Source organism: Podarcis liolepis (assembly GCF_965112155.1).
Source record: "Podarcis liolepis genome assembly, chromosome: 7".
In the NCBI taxonomy this organism is placed as follows: Eukaryota; Metazoa; Chordata; class Lepidosauria; order Squamata; family Lacertidae; genus Podarcis; species Podarcis liolepis.
In genome coordinates, this window is record NC_139561.1 from 91,645,006 (window position 1) to 91,669,366 (window position 24,361).

Below are 24,361 nucleotides of genomic sequence, written 5' to 3' on the forward strand. Positions count from 1 at the left end.
GATGTCGTTTGCCTGGGCGGCCTGTCCTGCCTCCTGGCCCTCCTGACAGACCTTACCCCTAAAGGCTCCTCCATTGTCTCCCAAGACAGTTTTGTCCCCTGCAAGACGAAAGAAGCTTTCAGGGCAGGACCCAAACCAATGGATTGTAATGACTGGCCAGGAGATTACGACTAAACCTTAGGAAGAACCTTCTGGCAGTGTGGGCTGCTCAGCAGCGGAATGGGCTCCCTCAGAAGGTGACAGACCCTCTGAAATATACTCGGAGTCGAGAGGGGATTTCATGCTCTTTATTCAGCTCATAGCGGTGAGGAGGAATGGAAGTTCCCCCAGAATGTCTGCTTTATATACATTATTTACACAATGGGCCCACGTGATTGGCTAATTCCGGGATTCTCCTGTAGGCCAGTCAGGTTGCGGATTCACTTCCACCTGGAGCTGGATTGGGTGGCTTCTGTGGACCAATCAGACTGCTGCATTCTGAATCCTATTGTTCTAGGACCGATCAGACTGCTGCATTCTGGATCCTATTGTTCTAGGACCAATCAGACTGCTGCATTCTGGATCCTATTGTTCTAGGACCAATCAGAGTGCTGCATTCTGGATCCTATTGTTCTAGGACCAATCAGACTGCTGCATTCTGGACCCTATTGTTCTAGGACCAATCAGACTGCTGCATTCTGGATCCTTTTGTTCTAGGACCAGTTCAGACTGCTGCATTTTGGGTCCTATTCAATTCAGTACATAACACTCTCCTTGGTTGGAGGTTTTTCAACAGACGTTGGGTGAGTACAAGAAGGGCAAGGAATCTTTGTACGCTCAGGGAAAGCGGTGATGTGATCGCAAGAAGCTCCATCTGCTACGCAGGATGAGACCCTCCCTGCCCACAGACTGTCTCGCCAGAGTGGTGCATGCTCTGGTTATCTCCCGCTTGGACTACCGCAATGCGCTCTACGTGGGGCTACCTTTGAAGGTGACCCGGAAACTACAACTAATCCAGAATGCAGCAGCTAGACTGGTGACTGAGAGCGGCCGCCGAGACCACATAACACCGGTCCTGAGAGATCTGCGTTGGCTCCCAGTATGTTTCCGAGCACAATTCAAAGTGTTGGTGTTGACCTTTAGAGCCCTAAACGGCCTTGGTCCTGTATACCTGAAGGAGCGTCTCCACCCCCATCGTTCAGCCCGGAGACTGAGATCCAGTGCTGAGGGCCTTCTGGCAGTTCCCTCGCTGCGAGAAGCCAAGTTACAGGGAACCAGGCAGAGGGCCTTCTTGGTAGTGGCGCCCTCTCTGTGGAACGCCCTCCCACCAGATGTCAAAGAGAACAACAACTACCTGACATTCAGAAGACATCTGAAGGCAGCCCTGTTTAGGGAAGCTTTTAATATGTGACATTTTAGTGTATTTTTCATCTTTGTTGGAGGAGCAGGGACCAAGCAACAGGAGCTCACCCCGTCGTGGGGATTCGAACTGCCGACCTTCTGATCGGCAAGTCCTAGGCTCTGTGGTTTAACCCACAGTGCCACCCGCGTCCCAACATCAAAATATATAATATGTTAAAAACATAAAGTCAAACTATTAATTAAAATACAGCTTAAATCAGATTATGATCAAAACAAAAGCAAATCGGATGGCAACCACGAATTATAACTATAAGGATTGCGGATAAGTGCTCACCAGGCCCAAATATTTGTGCTGGTCTCATATGATAATAATAATAATAATAATAATAATAATAATAATAATAATAATAATATATTTATTTACCCCGCCCATCTGACTGGGCTTCCCCAGCCACTCTGGGTGGCTTCCCAAAAAATATTAAAATACTGTAATACATCAAACATTAAAAGCTTCCCTAAACAGGGCTGCCTTCAGATGTCTTCTAAAAGTCTGGTAGTTGTTGTTCTCTTTGACATCTGGTGGGAGGGCGTTCCACAGGGCGGGTGCCACTACCGAGAAGGCCCTCCGCCTGGTTCCCTGTAACCTCACTTCTCGCAGGGAGGGCCGGTGGGAAGTGTTAGGGAGGCCACTTGCATGCAGGGGCTTATAAAAGGATCTTGTAAAAGGAGGGGGGTGTCAGACTTTGCAGTGGGTTCAGCTGGATGACCTTTGGGGTCCCTTCCAACTCTATGATTTTGTCATTCTAGCCTGGCAGAAATACTCAGGGTGTGAGATCAGGCCAGCCAGGAGTGTGTGGCCTGGGAAGGGGGCCAGAGAGAGAGGACTTGGTTCCCCCCACCCTCCTGGGGGTCAGGGAGTAGATGGTCTCTTGACCCATTTATGCCCCGTGTAATTTCCAGTCTTTTTTTATTATTTTACATGCAGGTGGCAGAAAGGCTAGAGTTTCGGTTCCCATCTTTTTATTAGGATTTAGAGCCATTGCAAAAGAACAACAAGAAAGACAACAGTTTTGGTTGTAACGTGCAGTATACACGTATATTTTTATATATAAAATAAATAGTAAGAAAATATATCTTTTAATAAAAATAACATCAAATCGCCACTGGCCACGGAGGACGTGGGATAACAAAGAACAAATAAATTATTATTACTTTTATAATGAAGCTTATCACTACCTTAACAGCCTTCGAGAAAACGGATTATTTGTCCTGACTTTTCTGTGGGCGTGAGTCCACCTTGGAAGTTTTTCCTGTGCAGTTTATTTCTTTGGGTTTCAGGAAATGAGAAATATTATTCTTCATTACACTTACAGCATAGTGTGCCTTATGTGGTTCTCCCCATTTTATGCTCACAACAACCCTGCGAGGTAGTCTTTCCGAACCCCCCTGCCTTTTGCCAAATTATTGGCCACAGTCTGCAACAGTGGCGTAGCGTGGGTTGTCAGCACCCGGGGCAAGGCAAGTAATTTGCGCCCCCTAACCCGTGGATTTTGCGCCCCCTAACCCGTGGAGCACCCCCCCAGATGTTGCGCCCAGTGCGGCCGGCCCCCCTGCACCCCCCACCCTACGCCACTGGTCTGCAATTTGTTTTCTCTATAGAATCGTCAACCAAGCTAAGTTGAAAAGGTCCCTAGGTTGGGAGAAAGCTGATCTAGAGTAATGCTATTTTAAGTGGATTCCTCTGAAGTAAGAAGGCGGTGGATTTGCTGCCAAAACAATTTAGCAAAATATTGCAGCCTTTGATTTTGCTCCAAAAATTTGCATCAATAGGAGTATAGCATGTAGATCAAGGGAAGTAATAGTGCCACTGTATTCTGCTCTGGTCAGACCTCACCTGGAGCACTGTGTCCAGTTCTGGGCACCACAGTTCAAGAAGGACACTGACAAACTGGAACGTGTCCAGAGGAAGGCAACCAAAATGGTCAAAGGCCTGGAAATGGTGCCTTATGAGGAACGGCTAAGTTTGCTGGGCATGTTTAGCCTGGAGAAGAGGAGGTTAAGCGGTGATATGATAGCCATGTTCAAATATATAAAAGGATGTCACATAGAGGAGGGAGAAAGGTTGTTTTCTGCTGCTCCAGAGAAGCGGACACGGAGCAATGGATCCAAACTACAAGAAAGAAGATTCCACCTAAACATTAGGAAGAACTTCCTGACAGTAAGAGCTGTTTGACAGTGGAATTTGCTGCCAAGGAGTGTGGTGGAGTCTCCTTCTATGGAGGTCTTTAAGCAGAGGCTTGACAACCATATGTCAGGAGTGCTCTGATGGTGTTTCCTGCTTGGCAGGGGGTTGGACTCGATGGCCCTTGTGGTGTCTTCCAACTCTATGATTCTATGATTCTAAAAACCAGGTCTGAATTCTGGATTTGCTGATGCAATTCCGATGGAGTTGCAGCATTGTGTGCAAAGCATAGGTCCTTCCAGCAGGGGGCAGCCTGGCTTGTCCGTTCCAAGAGAGAGAGAGAGAGAGCGCCCTCTTAAACCACTTTTGAAATAATAGCTATTCTGGGCAAACAGACGCAGATGCATGAATAAATAACATTTTTATGAACGCGCTGCACTTTAAATAATGATTCCCCTTTCCCCCTCCTCCCTCTTGAACTTGTTAATTCCAGGCCCAAGGAAATTAAAATAAATGACATAGTTTATTTTCTGCAATAGAGTTCCGTGAGGATTTGCAAGCGGTCGTTTTTTTTCTCCTTGGGCAATATTGCTTTTCTCTTGCCGGAAGAGAATTGCATCTGGATTGCATCTTGGTCCGGGTGTGGAAGGCTGCTGGCAAATGCTTTGCACGCAGGCGTTGAAACTTCGCAAATCCGAACGGATGCAGGCATTCTTGTGCCAGGGGGTTTGTGGTCCAGGCTGGCTGCGAAGGATGGGATTTGTGGTCTAGAACGGCTGGAGGGCTGTTGAGTGGGGAAGTCAAGCATTTGGTCCAAATCTGCAGGCGGAAGCGTTGTGATAAATGAGGGCGGGTGGTCTTCCAGCTGGTCGTTTTGGGGAAACAAGGGGATAGAGAGGTCCTTGGTTGGCACAATTGGGTCGAGCTGGGTCTCAGTCGGAGGAGGGGCGTGGGTGATGGTAATGCTGGGCGATTTGCCTTATATCTCTGTTCAAGAAACCATATAGATGCAGGCCCACAGCTACTTCCAGACACTCTGGAGATTGCTGGGATGGAGAGAGAGAGAGAGAATATATGAGAACGAGAGCATCTGTATACCTATCGCAACAATTGGCCTTGCCAGGCTTGTCTTGGAAATTCCGTAATAAAATAATGCCAAATCATCTGTTCAATTATGCCAACTTATGTCTATGCAAGGGATGCGGGTGGTGCTGTGGGTTAAATCACAGAGCCTAGGGCTTGCTGATCAGAAGGTCGGCGGTTCAAATCCCCGTGACGGGGTGAGCTCCCGTTGCTCGGTCCCTGCTCCTGCCAACTAACAGTTCAAAGGCACGTCAAAGTGCAAGTAGATAAATAGGTACCACTCCGGCGAGAAGGTAAATGGCATTTCCGTGTGCTGCTCTGGTTCGCCAGAAGCGGCTTAGTCTTGCTGGCCACATGACCCGGAAGCTGTACGCCGGCTCCCTCGGCCAATAAAGCGAGAAGAGCGCCGCAACCAGAGTCGTCCACGACTGGACCTAACGGTCAGGGGTCCCTTTACCTTTACCTTTTATGTCTATGGAATAAAAGGATGCCAAATCATATTAAAATTGTCTGGATGTTCTGGTCCTTGTTGAAATCTCAAATTATGAGCACAGTGTAACCTTGGTTCTTGAATTTGATCCGTTCTGGGAGTCCGTTTGACTCCCGAAACCGTTCGAGAACCAAGGCGCGCCTTCCGATTGGTTGCAGGAGCTTCCTGTACTCAAGCGAAAGCCGTGTCGGATGCTTGGCTTCTGGGAAATGTTTGAAAACTGGAACACTTTTGACGTTTGGGAGTCGATAAACATTAGGAAGAACTTCCTGACAGTAAGAGCTGTTTGACAGTGGAATTTGCTGCCAAGGAGTGTGGTGGAGTCTCCTCTTTTGGAGGTCTTTAAGCAGAGGCTTGACAACCATATGTCAGGAGTGCTCTGATGGTGTTTCCTGCTTGGCAGGGGGTTGGACTCGATGGCCCTTGTGGTCTCTTCCAACTCTAGGATTCTATGATTCTATGATTCTATGGTTTGTTCATCAACTCAGCCGTTCGAGTACCAAGGTTCCACTGTAATTTTCTCCATTACAGTTATATTGTGCCCTGTGTGAGTCAGCCATTGCAATGTTGTTCTGGGGTCAACTATTTGTTCTTTAGTCGTTTAGTCATGTCCGACTCTTTGTGACCCTAGGGACCAGAGCACGCCGAGCAAGCCGGGCACGCCGGGCACACCTGTCTTCCACTGCCTCCCGCAGTTTGGTCAAACTCATGCTGGTAGCTTCGAGAACACTGTCCCACCATCTCGTCCTCTGTCTTCCCCTTCTCCCTGTGCCCTTAATCTTTCGCAACATCAGGGTCTTTTCCAGGGAGTCTTCTCTTCTCATGAGGTGGCCAAAATTCTGTTATTCTATTTGCAAGGCTCCCCACCCAGTCCTCTCTATCCAACCCTCAAAGCTTTTCCCAGACCCCCCCCTTTGCCGGTCCTGTCTCGCACCCTGATGAAATCCACCGGGCTCTCACCTGGACATTTGTGGTGTTAAACGTCTGAAGCTTTTCCTTAAATTCCTGCAGGTGACTGGAGGCTCCGTGATCCGAAGGCTTGTGCTTTATCTGAATGAGAGAAGGGGATGTGGTTTAGAAATTCCCCTCCCTGGTGGAACTGGGGGCAGCGTGGGTGAGTGGGACAGGAAGGGGCTGAGAAACTACTTACGCAGTTCGCGAGTCTCCCTTGGAGGGGCATCAAGTACTCCTCCAACACGGGCTTGACGATTTTCGCAGACACAGCCTGGCTGTGGTTCCGCAGGACGGAGATAACCAAGTCGAGCTTCATCGCCAAGGCTTCTCGTTTATCCCATATCTGTCAAAAGAAGAGAGTTCAAGTCCTAACTTCTTGTTGTTTCTGCCTGGCGAGGCAGATTCCTAGAACTGCTTTTGGAGGGAGCGCGGCATTTATCACTTCTAATGCCCACCGGCGCTGGGGGATCCCTCCAGCGGAGAGGTCCGCGTCTAAGGTGGCACTGAGAAGCATTTCTGCCTCCGACCGTGGAGGCAGAGCAGAGCCATCCTGGCTAGGAGCCATCAACAGCCTCCTGTGGCAGGGAGTTCCACAGTCTAACCGCATGCTGTTTAGTGGTTTCTTTCACGTGAATCTCCCAGCGGGATGTCCACAAGCTCTCATGTTATGAGAGAGGTAGGGAAATTTCTTCCTCTCTCTCCACTTTTCCCGTGCCGTGTATAACTTCATAAACTGCTTGCTGTCTTGTCTGCCTCTCTTCTCCTCTGAAACGTCCCAAACGCTGCAACGTTCCCTCACTGAGGAGTCTCTCTATCCTCTTGGTGGCTTTGGTTGCCTGGGTTATGGCTATTTGTGGCCAAAATAGGCTTCCCCAAATCTCTCTTGGGACGCGGGTGGCGCTGTGGGTTAAACCACAGAGCCTAGGGCTTGCCGATCAGAAGGTCGGCGGTTCGAATCCCCGCGACGGGGTGAGCTCCCGTTGCTCAGTCCCTGCTCCTGCCAACCTAGCAGTTCAAAAGCACGTCAAAGTGCAATTAGATAAATAAATAGGTACCGCTCCGGCGGGAAGGTAAACGGCGTTTCCGTGCGCTGCTCTGGTTCACCAGAAGCGGCTTAGTCATGCTGGCCACATGACCCAGAAGCTGTACACCGGCTCCCTCGGCCAATAAAGCGAGATGAGCGCCGCAACCCCAGAGTTGGCCACGACTGAACCTAATGGTCAGGGGCCCCTTTACCCTTTACCTAGATCTCTCTTAGATACATTTTCCTGCATCTAAATGATGACACCCCACCCGTCTTGGGTCCTGGCTCTCTCCGCCATGGCAGGCGGCGTGTGGGACAGAATAGGGCTCATGTGCGATGCTTCCCCACCCCCAAGGAAAACAGGGCTCACTCACATTGTCCAGAGATGCTTTGGGCCACCTGAGATGCTCCCCGGAGCAGTTCCTCCATGGCTGAGACTCTTTCCTCAAGTCCTCCTGGAATGACAAGGCACAGAAGCAAAGTTAGAGTCATAGAATCATAGAGTTGGAAGTGACCACAAGGGCCATCGAGTCCAACCCCCTGCCAAGCAGGAAACACCATCAGAGCACTCCTGACATATGGTTGTCAAGCCTCTGCTTAAAGACCTCCAAAGAAGGAGACTCCACCACACTCCTGGGCAGCAAGTTAGGGCCTCCTTGACGACATGCCATGATCAAAACAGGTCACAGAATCATGGGGTTGTAGAGATGAAAGGGACCCCAAAGGTCATCCAGTCCCACCCCCTGAAATGCAGGAATTATGCAGGTCGGTGGCACGATGCTGTCAGGAGAATAGGGCATATTTCGACATGCAGTGGTACCTTGGTTTACGAGCACAATCCGTAAATCTGGAGGTCCGTTCGTAAACCAAAACAGGTCGTAACCCAAGGCACGCTTTTGCCAATGGGGCCTCCCAAAAAAATGTGTTCGTAATCCAAAAAAATGAGTTCATAATCCAAAAAAATTTGTTTGTAATCCAAAAAAAGTTCACAAACTGGGACACACGCTTTCGGTTTTGACGTGTTCGTAATCCAAAACGTACGCAAACCAGACTGTTCGCAAACCAAGGTACCACTGTATTCTCCCAAACTGGTTTGAGTCCATATCCTGAGATCAGTTTCGTAATTTTTGACCTGGCAATATATCGCGAATCATGATGTGTGTGTCTGCGCTATGCAAAAATCGTGATGTGGGGAAAACCGTGAAGCTTCTCCATAGCTCCATCCTTATTTCGGACATTGTGATTTATCGGTATCTTGCAATGTTTAGCTGGTGATCTATCACAATGTTGAAAACCAGATATCGCCCAGCCCTGCAGGTGAATTCTCCTTCCTCAACCTGGGTGCTTTCGAAACCTTTGGGGTTACGGCAGCCGGCCTTGTAGGTTGTTTGGCATCATACCTTCCTTAACACACATTTGTTTAAAAACCCTTTATGAAAACATAAGAACCTCTATTTAAATGACAAGCAGGTTTAAGGCGGGGATAAGCCACTAATTGGATTTTTCTTGGTGGCTGCACATAGGGTTATATTGCTACATTCTGGAAGGGCTTAAGAGGTGAGGAAATGGGAGCAAGAGAGGGTGGCGTATCGCCCTTACAGAAAAGAACAAAACGAAAACGGTGTGCAAATTGAGACTGGCAAGCAGATCAAAGCAGAAAGGCACCTTTGCAAGAGAATTTGGGAGCTTCGTTTCGTCTGGAAAACCAAAGGCCGGTCGGAAGGGACCTCAAGGGTCATCTGGCCTGACCTTCTGCAATTCAGACTCGAACCCACAACCCTGACGTTACGGGTTTCATGCTCTACCGACAGAGGTGGGTTTATGCTAGCTTGTGAATCGCTCGATGATAAAAGGTTTTGTAGATGGGTACTGGGATAAGTTGAATGTGCTGTGGGTTAAACCACAGAGCCTAGGACTTGCCGATCAGAAGGTCGGCAGTTCGAATCCCCGCGACGGGGTGAGCTCCCGTTGCTCGGTCCCTGCTCCTGCCAACCTAGCAGTTCAAAAGCACACCAGTGCAAGTAGATAAATAGGTACCACTCTAGCGGGAAGGTAAATGGCGTTTCCGTGCGCTGCTCTGGTTCGCCAGAAGTGGTTTAGTCATGCTGGCCACATGACCCGGAAGCTCCCTCGGCCAGTAAAGTGAGATGAGCACCGCAACCCCAGAGTCGTTCGTGACTGGACCTAATGGTCAGGGGTCCCTTTACCTTTACCTTACTGGGAGAAGCTGAATGTGTGGGAATGTATGTTTTCATAATGTATTTTGGGGGTTCTCCATTTGTGAGCCCAGTCATTCAATCTCAGCCTATCCTACCTCGCAGGGGATTAAACAAGGAGGTCCAGGTGAGACACCTTGAGCTCTCTGGAGAAAAAGGAGGGGTGCAAATCACATAAGAAACAAATAATTCATCCTACTTACGTATTTGTACGTAAGTTCTTTGAAGGCCTTCGTCGCTTTCGGGGGCGAGAAGTCGCCGAAGAAGCACCAGTTGATGGCCGCTCCATCCGCCCGATAGATTTCCAGAAACAAAATCACGGTCGCGGCTGCCAGCAGAATCCGCTTCACAGGAGCTGAATCGAGAGAAGCGGGAGATGAAGGTTGTCCCTCAAACCAGGAATGACATCGCCCACCCTCTTCCCACAAAATTCCCGATATCCCATTGTTCTAAAAGCTTTGAAAACAGACTCCCAGTTTACAGAACTGCTGCCTTTTTGCATAGCCCAAAGCTCAGGGCTGGTGTGAATTGTAGTCCGGTAACAATTGGAGGGCACCAGCTCCCCCTCCAAATCCCGGGAACTGTAGTTTGATAAGGGCACTGAGAGATATTGGGAGATTCTGGGAGAGGAATTGGGGGGGGGTGTCTCCTAACAACTCTCCGCACTCTTATCAAACTACAGTTCCCAGGATTTCCCCCCAGAGGTTGTGGACGGTCCTTCCTTGGAAGTTTCTGAGTAGAGGTTGTGTGGCTCTCCATCAGGGATTTCCCCCCCCCAGCTGAGATTTCTGCATTGCAGCGGGTTGGACTAGATGACCCTTGGGTGCCCCTTCCAATATATCTATGATTCTGTGATTCTCTGGCAGAAGAATCCATGCCTCTTTACACTGGTGTCACAGCATTTTAAGTGGAATAATAGTAGTAATAATAATTTATTTATTATTTATGCCCTGCCCACCTGGCTGAGTTTCCCCAGCCACTCTGAGCGGCTCCCAATCAAATGTGAAAAACAATACAGCATTAAATATTAAAAACTTCCCTGAACAGGGCTGCCTTCAGATGTCTTTTAAAGATAAGATAGCTGCTTATTTCCGTCACATCTGAAGGGAGGGCGTTCCACAGGGAGGGCGCCACTACCGAGAAGGCCCTCTGCCTGGTTCCCTGTAACCTCACTTCTCGCAATGAGGGAACCGCCAGAAGGCCCTCGGCGCTGGACCTCAGTGTCCGGGCAGAACGATGGGGGTGGAGACGCTCCTTCAGGTCTTCAGGGCTTTCAAGGTCAGCACCAACACTTTGAATTGTGCTCGGAAACATACTGGGAGCCAATGCAGATCTCCAATGCAGATACTGGGAGCCAATGTTATGTGGTCTTGGCGGCCGCTCCCAGTCACCAGTCTAGCTGCCGCATTCTGGGATTAATTGCAGTTTCTGGGTCACCTTCAAAGGTAGCCCCACACAGAGTGCATTGCAGAGCATGCACCACTCTGGCCAGTCTGCGGGCAGGGAGGGTCTCATCCTGCGTACCAGATGGAGCTGGTAGACAGCTGCCCTGGACACAGAATTGACCTGCGCCTCCATGGACAGCTGTGAGTCCAGAATGACTCCCAGGCTGCACACCTGGTCCTTCAGGGGCACAGTTGCCCCATTCAGGACCAGGGAGTCCTCCACACCACACCACCCTCTGTCCCTCAAGAATGGTCCTTCTGTCTTGTCAGGATTCAACCTCAATCTGTTAGCCGCCATCCATCTTCCAACCGCCTCCAGACACTCACACAGGACCTTCACCGGTTCTGATTTAAAAGAGAGGTAGAGCTGGGTGTCATCTGCATACTGATAAACACCCAGCCCAAACCCAGAACACAGTGGAAGGTGTGCGGATGCGACCCTAAGGCCTTTTGTTCTTGGGAGAAATCAGATGCCCTCTCTCTCAATCCTTCAGCCTCATGTGCAAAGCTTTTAAGGACCACCTGAATGGCCTTCCTTGGGATGTCATAGAATCATAGAATCCTAGAGTTGGAAGAGACCACGAGGGCCATCGAGTCCAACCCCCTGCCAAGCAGGAAACACCATCAGAGCACTCCTGACATATGGTTGTCAAGCCTCTGCTTAAAGACCTCCAAAGTAGGAGACTCCACCACACTCCTTGGCAGCAAATTCCACTGTCAAACAGCTCTTACTGTCAGGAAGTTCTTCCTAATGTTTAGGTGGAATCTTCTTTCTTGTAGTTTGGATCCATTGCTCCGTGTCCGCTTCTCTGGAGCAGCAGAAAACAACCTTTCTCCCTCCTCTATGTGACATCCTTTTATATATTTGAACATGGCTATCATATCACCCCTTAACCTTCTCTTCTCCAGGCTAAACATGCCCAGCTCCCTTAGCCGTTCCTCATAAGGCATCATTTCCAGGCCTTGGACCATTTTGGTTGCCCTCCTCTGGACACGTTCCAGTTTGTCAGTGTCCTTCTTGTGGTGGACTCTGCTTCCTTGGAGGTTTTTGAGCGAAGGTTGGACGGCCATCTGTCATGGATGCTTCAGCTGAGATTCCTGCATCGCAGGGGGCTGGGCTGGATGACCCCAGGGGGTCCCTTCCACTTCTATGATTTTATGATTCCCTGCCCTTTGGCGATGGCATTTGAAGGCAATCACTTCTCGGGGCTTCGCCCTTTGTTTCCGCACCCGGAACCCGTTCCAAAGCAATTCCACGCTGAGCTGGGAGCCGCTCAGCGCAGATTCATATGCTCCTTAATCACACAGCCGTTTGCAGCCAGATTCCTCTCTGCTTTGCATCCTTGGGTTTATAGTTCCTGAAAGGCCACTAATCTGTGTCATTATGGAATCACAAACAGCTCTGGTGTTGTGCCCTGAGCCAGGCGGCTTGGCTTTGTGCGAGATCTAAAGGAACGCCAGGCAAGGCCTGCCGTGAATGGCTCCCAGCGCAGACATGGCTTGATTCGGGACATTAATATCCCCCTCGCAGGCCGGTAATTAAAGATCCCACTTGGGTTTACCGGCATCTTAAACCGACACCGTATTTTCTCAAAGGAGGGTGTGTGTGTCTGTCGGGAGGCACGGATGAGGTTTGGCTTGAGCCGGGGCAAAACCCAGTCCTCCAAAATGCGGCTGCAAGGGCAGAATCCTGACCGCCACTACTTGACGCTAAACACAGCGGATGGCGTTGCTCACGAATGAAATTGGCAGGGAGGCTCACATTGTTGCCGCGTTTAATGGAGCCTGGCAGACGTTTTGATAATCGGGGGGTGGGAGAAGAGAAGGAAGATGGCGAGGTGGGGAATAGCGGGAAGGTGAATTGTTTTCACGAGGCAGCGAGGGAGTCGGTTAAGCAACAGGGGTGCCAACTATAGGAGGCCCTCAGTACCCACATCACAGGGCCCTCCGATGTAACTTTTGGTGCCTTGCAAAGCCACCAGAAATCAGGCTCCAATACCTTATGAACAACAACAACAACAACAACAACAACAACATTTTTACTTATACCCTGCCCTTCCCGGTTCAAAAACCGGGCTCAGGGCGGCTAACAACAAATTTAAAACACTTTAAAACACTTAATTATAAAGCAGCATAAAATACGGTATAAAAACATGAATAACAATAAAATTCAAAAATAATCAATCAGATAATCCCCAGGGTTAGCTGGCTGAATTGGTCCTACTTGGGCCAGCGAGGAGGCCAGGGGAGAATTAGCTGTGGGGTCTCAGAGCAGAGTCTTCATAAAAGGGGAGGTGGCGGGAAGAGAAGGGAAATAAAATATCAGGCTGAATTCAAATTAAAGGCCAGGTGGAATAGCTCTGTCTTACAGGCCAGGTAGAAGGAGGTTAAATCCTGAAGGGCCCTAGTCTTGTGGGACAGAGCATTCCACCAGGTCGGAGCCACCACTGAGAAGACCCTGGCCCTGGTGGAGGATAGTCTGACTTCCTTAGGGCCCGGGACCTCTAAACTATGATTATTCATGGACCTTAAGGTCTTTTGCGGGGCAGACCAGGAGAGGCGGTCCCGTAGATATGAGACCTTGGCCAGCATCTCTGAGGCCTTGTGAGACCGGAAGCAGAGGCGCAGCAAGGTCAACTGTTTTTCGGGAAGGTTGCACAGAGCTCTTTAGCTTTTTTAGGATACCCTAAAGTTCCCGCAGATCATGCAAAACCGACCGACAGTCACATAAAACCATGTCAGCACTGCACATCGGCATTGTGAGCCAATCACGAAAATCCGCCCTCCGGGGTTGTGAGCGCCGCAATGCCAATCCGCTTGGGGGGATTTTGTCACACACACACCCCAGCCGTGACACCTGGGGCGGACCACCAACCCACCCCCTTTGCAACGCCCCAGACCAGAAGTCAGGTTCCGAGGCTGTGGGGCGCGTGACGTCATGATGTCACATTAAGACGTCGCGGCATGCTGGGCTCCCATAAACTGGAGCCCAAGACGGCGCCCCTGCGAAGCAGGACAGCAGTGGGAGGGGTAAAAGGGGGTCATCACTGAGAGTCACCCTTTCAAATGCTTCTTTGGTTTCTTTTGCACAGGAAGTCCTCTTTTTAGCCACGATTCCTGCATGTCAGGGGGATGACCTCAATGGCCTTTGGGTGTCCCTCCCTGCTCTGCCGTCCCGTGATGCTAATTCCCCTGTGGTTGGTTATAACCACAGGCCAAATCCCATACCGATTTGAAGGGCTGGTTTGCTCGCCTCCAGAGCGCGATTTCCAATAACTGGTTTTCCCTTCTGCGAAATGGGCGTAATAACAAAACTGGTGTTCAGAGGTATTTACTGGCTCCAGCTGTGGGGGCAGAGCCCAGCCGCTATGGCTAGTAGTGCCTGAGAACCTCCGTGAGATGGGGAGAAGCAGGTTTTTTGGGAGGGAGGATGACCTGCAAATTGCCACAGACTCTCCCTGGGATTGCAAAGCTGCAAATCAATGCACCGGAGGTCTTTAGTATGAATGAGGGACTGTGGGGCAAGCCAGCCTGGAAATAGACCCCCGTTTCTGCAGACCTTAGGGCTCGAAGCAACCACTTTATCCTCCTCAATACTCCAGCCGAGACATCCTCGATCCACTTCCTCGCGGCAGAAAGCCCATTGCACCTTGCCCGGGTGAGCGTGGCTTTCAGCGACAAGGAAGAATAATAGCTTTCCGTTGCCTTCATAACAGCCTTTTAAAATCTGAAGAGCATCATTAAACGGGCTGGGCACATAATCGCCTTTCCCTTCCTAAGCTGAGCGTCGCCAGGGGCTCCAGCCTCCTCTGCTAAACCCCTGATCCTACTGGGTGCTCCCCTCTCCGACTCGCGGTTTCCTTAAAATGCAGCGTGTGGAAAGGAGGGCGCCCGCCAGCTGCGAGGACGCATGTGGGGCAGCAGAATTAATTGGTGCGCTTTGCATGGGATGCTGCTGCTGTGGCTAATCCAGTTCTTCAAAGGCGAGCGGGCGCCTTTGGGGAAAAGCATCGTGTGGTGAGTCATAGACTCATAGACTGGGAGACCCCAATGGTCTCTAGTCAAACCCCCCTGCAATGCAGGGACCACAGCTAGAGAATCCATGGCCTTTGTTAAAAAACCCCAAAGAAGCCTAGATAGTAAAGACGGTTAAGTCCAGTCAAAGGCAACTATGGGGTTGCGGCGCTCATCTCGCTTTCAGGCCGAGGGAGCCGGCGTTTGTCCACATACAGTTTTCCAGGTCATGTGGCCAGCAGGAGTAAACTGCTTCTGGTGCAATGGGACACCGTGACGGAAACCAGAGCGCACGGAAATGCCGTTTTACCTTCCCACCGCAATGGTACCTATTTATCTACTTGCACTGGTGTGCTTTCAAACTGCTGGGTTGGCAGGAGCAGGGACCGAGCAACGGGAGCTCACCCCGTCACGGGGATTCGAACCGCCGACTTTCTGGTCAGCAAGCCCAAGAGGCTCAGTGGTTTAGGCCACAGCGCCACCCGCGTCCCTGGTTTGAACTTGGTGCTGATAACTCCAAGGTTGTAGGTCTGATCCTCATAAGGGACAGTTTCACATTCCTGCATTGCAGAGGGTTGGACTATATAATCCCCGGTCTCCCTTCCAAATCTACAATTCTATGATTCTATAATTCTGTGAAGGAGAGCTCTACTTCTTCTGAAAGAAAGGAGGGCAGGAGCTTCCATGAAATTGCCTGCTCACTGCTAGATCCTGGACTAAACAGGTGCACAGCTCACGGGATCATGACTCGCTGTGGATTTCTCTTTACATTATTTTTGCAATTGAAACCTCTGCGTATAAACCAGCCAACAACGCTTTGCAATTTGCCCTCTTTTGCTCTCGTTTTTTTTTGGAGGAGGGTAATGTGCAACTGAAAACAATGACAAACATCACCTTGCCAGCAAAGGTCTGTATAGCTCAAGCTATGGTTTTTCCAGTAGTGACGTATGGAAGTGAGAGCTGGACCATAAAGAAGGCTGATCGCCGAAGAATGGATGCTTTTGAATTCTGGTGCTGGAGGAGACTCTGGAGAGTCCCATGGACTGCAAGAAGATCAAACCTCTCCATTCTGAAGGAAATCAGCCCTGAGTGCTCCCTGGAAGGACAGATCCTGAAGCTGAGGCTCCAAGACTTTGGCCACCTCAGGAGAAGAGAAGACTCCCTGGAAAAGACCCTGATGTTGGGAAAGATGGAGGGCACAAGGAGAAGGGGACGACAGAGGACGAGATGGTGGGACAGTGTTCTTGAAGCTACCAGCATGAGTTTGACCAAACTGCGGGAGGCAGTGGAAGACAGGAGTGCCTGGCGTGCTCTGGTCCAGGGGGTCACAAAGAGTCGGACACGACTAAACGACTAAACAACAACAACGTGCAACTGCTGCTGTAACCATGCTCATGCTCTGTTTAGAAAGTTCAACCGCAATGTTCCTGAGTTTGATGAGGTGGAAGGGTAGCGTTCCCCATAATCTGGTGTCCTTCAGAGGTTCTGGACTACAACTTCCACCACCAGCTGATGGGAATTGTTGTCCAAAACCTCTGTATTCCACCAGCAGGAGCCTGGCTGTGTTAGTAAGATCAGGTGCTCATCCTCACTTTGTTTTTTAAACCGGGATAAGCAATCCCATCCAGAAGAGCTTTCTCCATTCGCTAGACAACAAAATTCACTTTTAAATGACTGGAGATGATGAGCCCAGGGTGTGTGGTCTGAAATTCCCGGGGATTTATGATTCCCGTGGATGGGGGCCATCTGATTATTCTTCGAGGGATTGTGTGTTTCTTATCTCTGAGCAGTGTCTTTCTTTCTCTCTGTTTAAGACACTTGAACAAATGGAGATTGTTATTATGCGATTAATATTTGAAGGACTGTTATCTCCTGATCAACGGTGCGGAGATAGCAAAAAAAAACACCCGGGATCTGATGGCGTAAACCGGCTCTGATTAAAGAAACGGGAAAGGCACTCCAATTTGGAGACCGAGCGTTTTCCTGACCCCTTTCAACGTCTGGCCAGGGGGATGAGATCACAGTTTGCCTTCGCGTTGATGCCGGGATGAAGGGGGGGGGGGCGCTGAGTCACTCAGAGGCAGCGGGGACCACTTGCTTTCATCTCCTTTCGGAAGGATGCAGAACTCAAAGCGAGCGAAATCGGGTGTTCTCTCCTGTTTTTTTAAAAATCATGTTGGGAAAGATGGAGGGCACAAGGAGAAATCATGGCTCCAGCCGTGTTGCTCTCTGGTTGCCGTAGACTACAACACCCATCACTACTGGGAAAACCAGAGCTTGAACTATACGGACCTTTGTTGGCAAGGAGGTGATGTCTCTGCATTTTAAGATGCTGTCTAGGTTTGTCATTTTCTCCCAAGGAGCAGGTGTCTTTTAATTTCGTGGCTTCTGTCACCATCTGCAGTGATCACGGAGCCCAAGAAAGTAAAATCTCTCACTGCCTCCATTTCTTCCCCTTCTATTTGCCAGGAGGTGATGGGACCAGTGGCCATGATCTTCGTTTTTTTTGAGCTTCAGACAATATTTTGTGCTCTTCTCTTTCACCCTTTTTCTTTCACCTCTTTCACTCTTTTCCCCAGTAGTGATGTATGGAAGTGAGAGCTGGACCATCAAGAAGGCTGATCGCCGAAGAATGGATGCTTTTGAATTCTGGTGCTGGAGGAGACTCTTGAGAGTCCCATGGACTGCAAGAAGATCCAACCTCTCCATTCTGGAGGAAATCAGCCCTGAGTGCTCACTGGAAGGACAGATCCTGAAGCTGAGGCTCCAAGACTTTGGCCACCTCATGAGAAGAGAAGACTCCCTGGAAAAGACCCTGATATTGGGAAAGATGGAGGGCACAAGGAGAAGGGGACGACAGAGGACGAGATGGTGGGACAGTGTTTTTGAAGCTACCAGCATGAGTTTGACCAAACTGCAGGAGGCAGTGGAAGACAGGAGTGCCTCACGTGCTCTGGTCCAGGGGGTCACGAAGAGGCGGACACGACTAAACGACTAAACAACAACAACACAACACCCATCATCCACAACTGTTGGTCAAGCTGGGTTGGAGAGGGGCTGTTGGGATTTGGAACTTCACAACATCTCAAGGTTGCTACCTGTGGCACGGCCTAGTATCTTGGAACTGTAGAGTTGGAAGGGACACCCAGAGACATCTAGTCCAACCCCCCAGATTCTTGCACAGTGGGGGCTGGACTAGATGACCCCGGGGTTCCCTTCTAACTCTACAATTCCACGATTCTGTGATTCTGCGAGAGTCATTAAGAGACTGATCCTGGCTGGTCCTAGCCCCCTTTCCTTGGGATTACATCTTGGGGGGCCCCAACTTCTAGGCAGGTGGGTATTTTGGGGCGAAAGGCATGTGACTGAGATTCCAGGAGGAGATTTTGTTGACTAGGGAGGAGGAAGACTTTGGGGCCAAATGGATGCCCTCGTTCCCCAGCCGCCCCGCTGGGTATTCCTGGGAGGCGGCTAATTGCACCATTACCACCACCGAGAGGGAAAACTCTGATAAATAAAATATTGGAAAGGAAAGATGGGTTTTGAGAAGCGCTGGGAGATAATTGCCTCGACGCTTCTCGTCCTCCGGAGCCAGGATCATTTGTCACTGTTTAGGGCTTCAATTATTCCTCTGTAGCTACATTTGCATGGGGAAGGTGAGTAATTGGGCAATTAGCATACAGTTAAGAGGGATCTTGCTGCCGGGGTGTCCTGGCAAGGAACGGGGGTCTGGGGTATATGTGTTTGTGTGGTGGGGGGAAGGCGGCAGGGTTTGGGGAGCTGACCCCCCCAGAGACCTTTGCGAAAGGTGACTGGCGGGTTCTTCAAAGAGCAGAGAAATCGGCAGGTGTGCCGTGACACCTGTCCTCCGTTTCTGGCAGCGCACACCAGGCTTCTCCAATCTAGAGCTCTGCAGGTGCTGACCCACCAGCCCAGCTGTGGTCCAAGGCATCAGTATTATTATTATTATTGTTGTTATTATTATTATTATTACAGTGGTACCCTCGGGTTAAGTTCTTAATTCGTTCTGGAGGTCCGTTCTTAACCTGAAACTGTTCTTAACCTGAAGCACCACTTTAGCTAATGGGGCCTCCTGCTGCTGCTGCGCCGCCGGAGGACGATTTCTGTTCTCATCCTGAAGCAAAGTTCTTAACCTGAAGCACTATTTCTGGGTTAGCGGAGTCTGTAACCTGAAGCGTATGTAACCCGAGGTACCACTGTATTATTATTTGGAGCAGAAATATCTTTTGCATTTGGCTCTCTTCAATATCCATGCAGGGACAATGACTTCTAGAGTTGGAAGGGACCACATAAGTTATCTAGTCCTAACTTCTTGGAATGCAGGAATCTTTTACCAGCGTAGGACTCGAACCCAAGACCCAAAAGTAAGAGCCTCGCAAAATCCTAGAATTGTAGGGTTGGAAGGGATACCAGGGGCAATGCCCCAACTGAGCTTATAGAATCACAGAATCATGGAGTTAGTTAGAAGGGAACCCCAGGGTCATCTAGTCCAACCCCCCGATTCCTGCACAGTGGGGGCTGGACTAGACGATCCAGCGATTTATATTTATATTCCACCCGTTTCTCCAAAGAGGTCAATGCAGCAGGTGTGTTTCTGCCCCTTCTCACTCAATCCTGGCAGCCCAAATGCAACAGGCGCAGCTCTTCTTGTTACTCCCCCTCTTGAGTGGGGTGGATTCGAACCAGGTTCTCTCCCTGGTCCTAACCCACTACCCTAACCGCTACACCACCCCTGAAAAGCACCGGGTTGGAGAAGGCCGCTGTGCACTTACGCCACCCCACCTGCCCCACAGAGATGCCCTGCCTTAAAGAGCTGTCCGGCAGGCGGAAATCCAACAGGTGCCGCTCCCTTATCAAAAAAGCCATACGGATTGAATTTCTGCCCCTCTCCAGCTGCTAAAAGGAACACAGACGCTGTTGGGAATGAGACCCTCTCCTCTTCCCTCCCTTTGGCACTTTCGCACCCTCTCCATTCCAGCTGATTACTTGTATAAGTTTTAGGCGGTTAACTGAGCCAATTAAAAATCTGCATGCATTTGCATATGCATGGAATCAAGAATTCTAGAGAAAACAGCATGCTGCCTTTGCTTCTGAAACGATTCTCGCCTGTTTCTCCCACCAGGCCTCCTCTGACCCTGTCTTTGTCAACCTGGTGCCCTCTAGCTAGTTTGGACTCAGCGATACACTGGGAGCCACTCAGATTTCACCCCCGTGTTTTCCACCGACCCCCCAACTGAGTGCAGTGGTACCTCTGGTTACAGATTTAATTCATTTCAGGGTGCCGTGCTCACCCAGAAAAATCTGTAACCAGAGTCTCCGCTTCTGCACATGTGCGCAGCGCGATAGAACGCTTCTGCGCATGCGCACGGCACACAGAGTACTTCTGCGCATGTGCGAGTGGTGAAACCTGGAAGTATGTCCTCCCTGAGGGTGTGTGTGACAAAATCCCCCCCCCCGGCAGATCACCGCTGATCACTCTGCCCCTGGGTGCAAGACATGTGCGCCGCTCCGGGTGCCTGAGCAACTAGCTCCGCTGCTGCTCAAAAGTAAAGGTAAAGGGACCCCTGACCGTTAGGTCCAGTCGTGACCGACTCTGGGGTTGCGGCGCTCATCTTGCTTTATTGGCCGAGGGAGCAGGTGTACAGCTTCCGGGTCATGTGGCCAGCATGACTCAGCCGCTTCTGGCGAACCAGAGCAGCGCACGGAAACGCCGTTTCCCTTCCCGCCGGAGTGGTACCTATTTATCTACTTGCACTTTGATGTGCTTTCAAACTGCTAGGTTGGCAGGAGCAGGGACTGAGCAACGGGAGCTCACCCTGTTGCGGGGATTCGAACCGCCGACCTTCCGATTGGGAAGTCCTAGGCTCTGTGGTTTATCCCACAGCGCCACCCGCATCATAGTTAAGACCAAAAAGCTAACATTGTCCGATTCATTCCAAACGGGTGCCGAACCTTTGCAAACTTGCATCGCAAAACCCATGGTTTGCCTCCCCCTCCCCCGTTCTGCGCCAAGCTGAAAGATTCCAGAGCGGTGAACCAGACGGCACGCCTATTTTTCCTCTTCCTGCCAGGGCAGAACGCCTTTTGTGCTCCAAGCGTGACATCACCTCTAGGCACTGACTTGGCTAACAACACATGGGAATTCCTTTGGCTCGCAGCCAGCACCTGTCACCTATTTTCGCTTCTCTCTGCCTGCTCTCCGAACATCGTGGCGGGAGAGTTCGCCGACTCGCTGTGTCGAGTCCTGAAAATGGAAAGCTGTGACATGGAGTACCCAGTAAACTCCGATCGGGTGCCAAACTTTTGCAATAGTTTGGAGTGAAGAGGACAATGGTGGAGTTATTTTTTTTTGGGGGGGGGGAATATCTATGACCCCATGGTTTGAGTGTCAGTTACTCGATTTGGGGGGCCGCTACAGAATGTGGCGTTTGTGGTGCAAAAGGGTGCAAAACGATTACAATAGTTTGGCACCAGTTTTGAGGGGTTTATTTGGGGGGGGGATAATGACGCCCCCCAGTTCGAGTATGTTACTCAGTTTGTGGGCTGGTACAAAACACGGGGTTCACGGTGCAAAATGGTGCGGAATGAGTGCAAAAGTTTGGCACCAGTTTGGAGTGAATCAGACAATGTGGGGATTTTTTTTGGGGGGGGGATACCTCGACCTTGGTTTGAGCCTCAATTACTCTGTTTGGGGGCTGCTGCGAAAGGGTGCAAAACTATTGCAACAATTTGGCACCACTTTGGAACAAATTGGACAAAGTCAGGGTTTTGTGGGATACCAATTACCCCTGGTTTGAGTGCCAGTTAATTGGTTTGGGGTCCGGTGCAAAACACGGGGTTCACAGTGCAAAAGGGTGCAAAATTATTGCAAAAATTTGACACCACTTTGGAATGAATTGGACAATGTTGGGGTTTTGTGGGATACCTCGGACCCCTGGTTTGAGTGCCAGTTAATTGGTTCGGGGTCCGGTGCAAAACACGGGGTTCATGGTGCAAAAGGGTGCAGAATGAGTGCAAAAGTTTGGCACCAGTTTGTTTCAATTGGGCAGCTTTGGGTTTTTTGGGGGGGATACCTCAGAACCCTGGTTTGAGCGCTAGTTAATTGGTTTGGGGTCCGGTGCAAAACATGGGGCTCACAGTGCAAAAGGGAGCAAAATTATTGCAAAAATTTGACACCACTTTGGAATGAATTGGACAATGTTGGGGTTTTGTGGGATACCTCGGACCCCTGGTTTGAGTGCCAGTTAATTGGTTCGGGGTCCGGTGCAAAACACGGGGTCCGCAGTGCAAAAGGGTACAGAACTAATCAGAATCATAGACCTGCAGAGTTGCAAGCTTTCCTGGGGGTCATCTAATCCAATCCCCTGCAGTGATGAATCCCAACTAAGGAATCACCAACTGATCGCCGCCCAACCTCTGTTGGAAGACCTCCAATGTATCATCGAGTGGTAAGGTTGGAAGGGATCCCAAGAGTAATCTATTCCAACCTGCTGCAACAAAGCCATCGCAGCATAATGGCAGTTGCCCCGATCCGAAGGAACCGACCAAACACCTGACTCCGTAACCTAAGCCGCAGTGTCAAAGCAAAGAAGTCGTCATGTCCTTACCTGTTCCCATCGTAATTCTGTCGCGATGTCCGAAGGTTCAAGATGCAAGTCCTCTTCGTTCCCCGGAGCAGATCTGTGTGTTTTGCGTTTTTCATGGCCCAGGTATTTATACCTGCACAGCTTTCGGTTTTCAGGACACCAAACAGCGAGCCGGGGAACTCAACCATTCGAATGGTGTTGGGGAACTATCGCAACATGATGTTCCGAAAGCAGTTGAAGGAAAGTCGAAAAACTTGACAGGTGCTGGCTGTGAGCCAGAGAAATTGCCAGGTAATCTTGGCTGAGTGTCTAGAGGTGATGTCATGCTTGGGGCATGAAAGGCCTTCTACCCTGGCAGGAGGAGGAGAAATGGGCGTGCCCGACAGCGTGACATCACCTCTAGGCACTGACTTGGCTAACAACACGTGGGAGTTCTTTCGCTTCGCTCTGCCTGCTCTCCGAACATTGTGGCGGGAGAGTTCGCCGACTCGCTGCGTCGAGTCCTGAAAACAGAAAGCTTTGCCATGGAGAACCCAGCACACTCTGATCGGGTGCCAAACATTTGCAGTAGTTTGGAGTGAAGAGGACAATGGTGAAGTTATTTTTTGGGGGGATATCTATGACTCTGCGGTTTGAATGTCAGTTACTCAATTTGGGGGGCCGCTGAAGAATGTGGGGTTCGTGGTGGAAAAGGGTGCAAAACGATTACAAAAGTTTGGCACCGGTTTGAAGTGAATTGGAGAATGTTGAGGGTTTCTTGGGGGGGATAACGATGCCCCCCCCCCCAGTTTGAGTATGTTACTCAGTTTGTGGGCTGCTGCAAAACACGGGATTTGTGGTACAAAAGAGTCAGAACAAGTGCAAAGGTTTGGCACCAGTTTGGAGTGAATCAGACAATGTGGGGTTTTTTGGGGGGGAGGATACCTCAACCTTGGTTTGAGCCTCAATTACTCTGTTTGGGGGTTGCTGAGAAATGGTGCAAAAGGGTGCAAAATTATTGCTAAAATTTGACACCACTTTGGAACGAATTGGACAATGTTGGGGTTTTGTGGGATACCTTGGACCCCTGGTTTGAGTGCCAGTTAATTGGTTCGGGGTCCGGTGCAAAACACGGGGTTCACGGTGCAAAAGGGTGCAGAATGAGTGCAAAAGTTTGGCACCAGTTTGTTTCAATTGGGCAGCTTTGGGTTTTTTTGGGGGGATACCTCGGACCCCTGGTTTGAGCGTCAGTTAACTGGTTTGGGGTCTGGTGCAAAACACGGGGTTCACAATGCAAAAGGGTACAGAACTAATCAGAATCATAGACCTCCAGAGTTGCAAGGTTTCCTGGGGGTCATCTAATCCAACCCCCTGCAGTGAGGAATCACAGCTAAGGAATCCCCGACCGATCACAGCCCAACCTCTGTTGGAAGACCTCCAATGTATCATCGAGTGGTAGAGTTGGAAGGGATCCCAAGAGTAATCTAGTCCAACCTGCTGCAACAGAGCCATCACAGCTGAATCGCAGTTGCCCCGATCCGGAGGAACCGATCGCCGACACACACCCAACTCTATAACCTGAGCCACAGTGTCGAAGAAAAGAAGTTGTCGTGTCCTTACCTGTTCCCATCGTAATTCTGTCGCGATGTCTCGGGGTTCAAGATGAACGTCCTCTTTGTTCCCCAGAGAAGATCTGTGTGTTTTGGGTTCTCCATGGCCCAGGTATTTATACCTGCACAGCTTTCTGTTTTCAGGACACAAAACTGTGAGCTGGGGAACTCGACCATTCGAATGGTGTTGGGGAACTATCACAACATGATGTTCCGAAAGCAGTCGAAGGAAAGTGAAAAAAGTCGACAGGTGCTGGCTGTGAGCCAGAGAAATTCCCAGGTAATCTTGGCTGAGTGTCTAGAGGTGATGTCATGCTTGGCGCATGAAAGGCCTTCTACCCTGGCAGGAGGAGGAGACATAGGCGTGCCCCACAGCCCTGGCATTTTGCAACTCAGCACGGCACGGGCAACCGGCG

The 24,361-nt window shown here is 50.1% G+C and overlaps 1 long non-coding RNA gene across 1 annotated transcript in view; it reads left to right on the plus strand.

The window, feature by feature from the left end:
* The window catches only part of LOC310712949, a 2,318,697-nt gene that overhangs the window by 514,656 nt on the left and 1,779,680 nt on the right, over nt 1-24,361 (plus strand). The window lies entirely within an intron of this gene.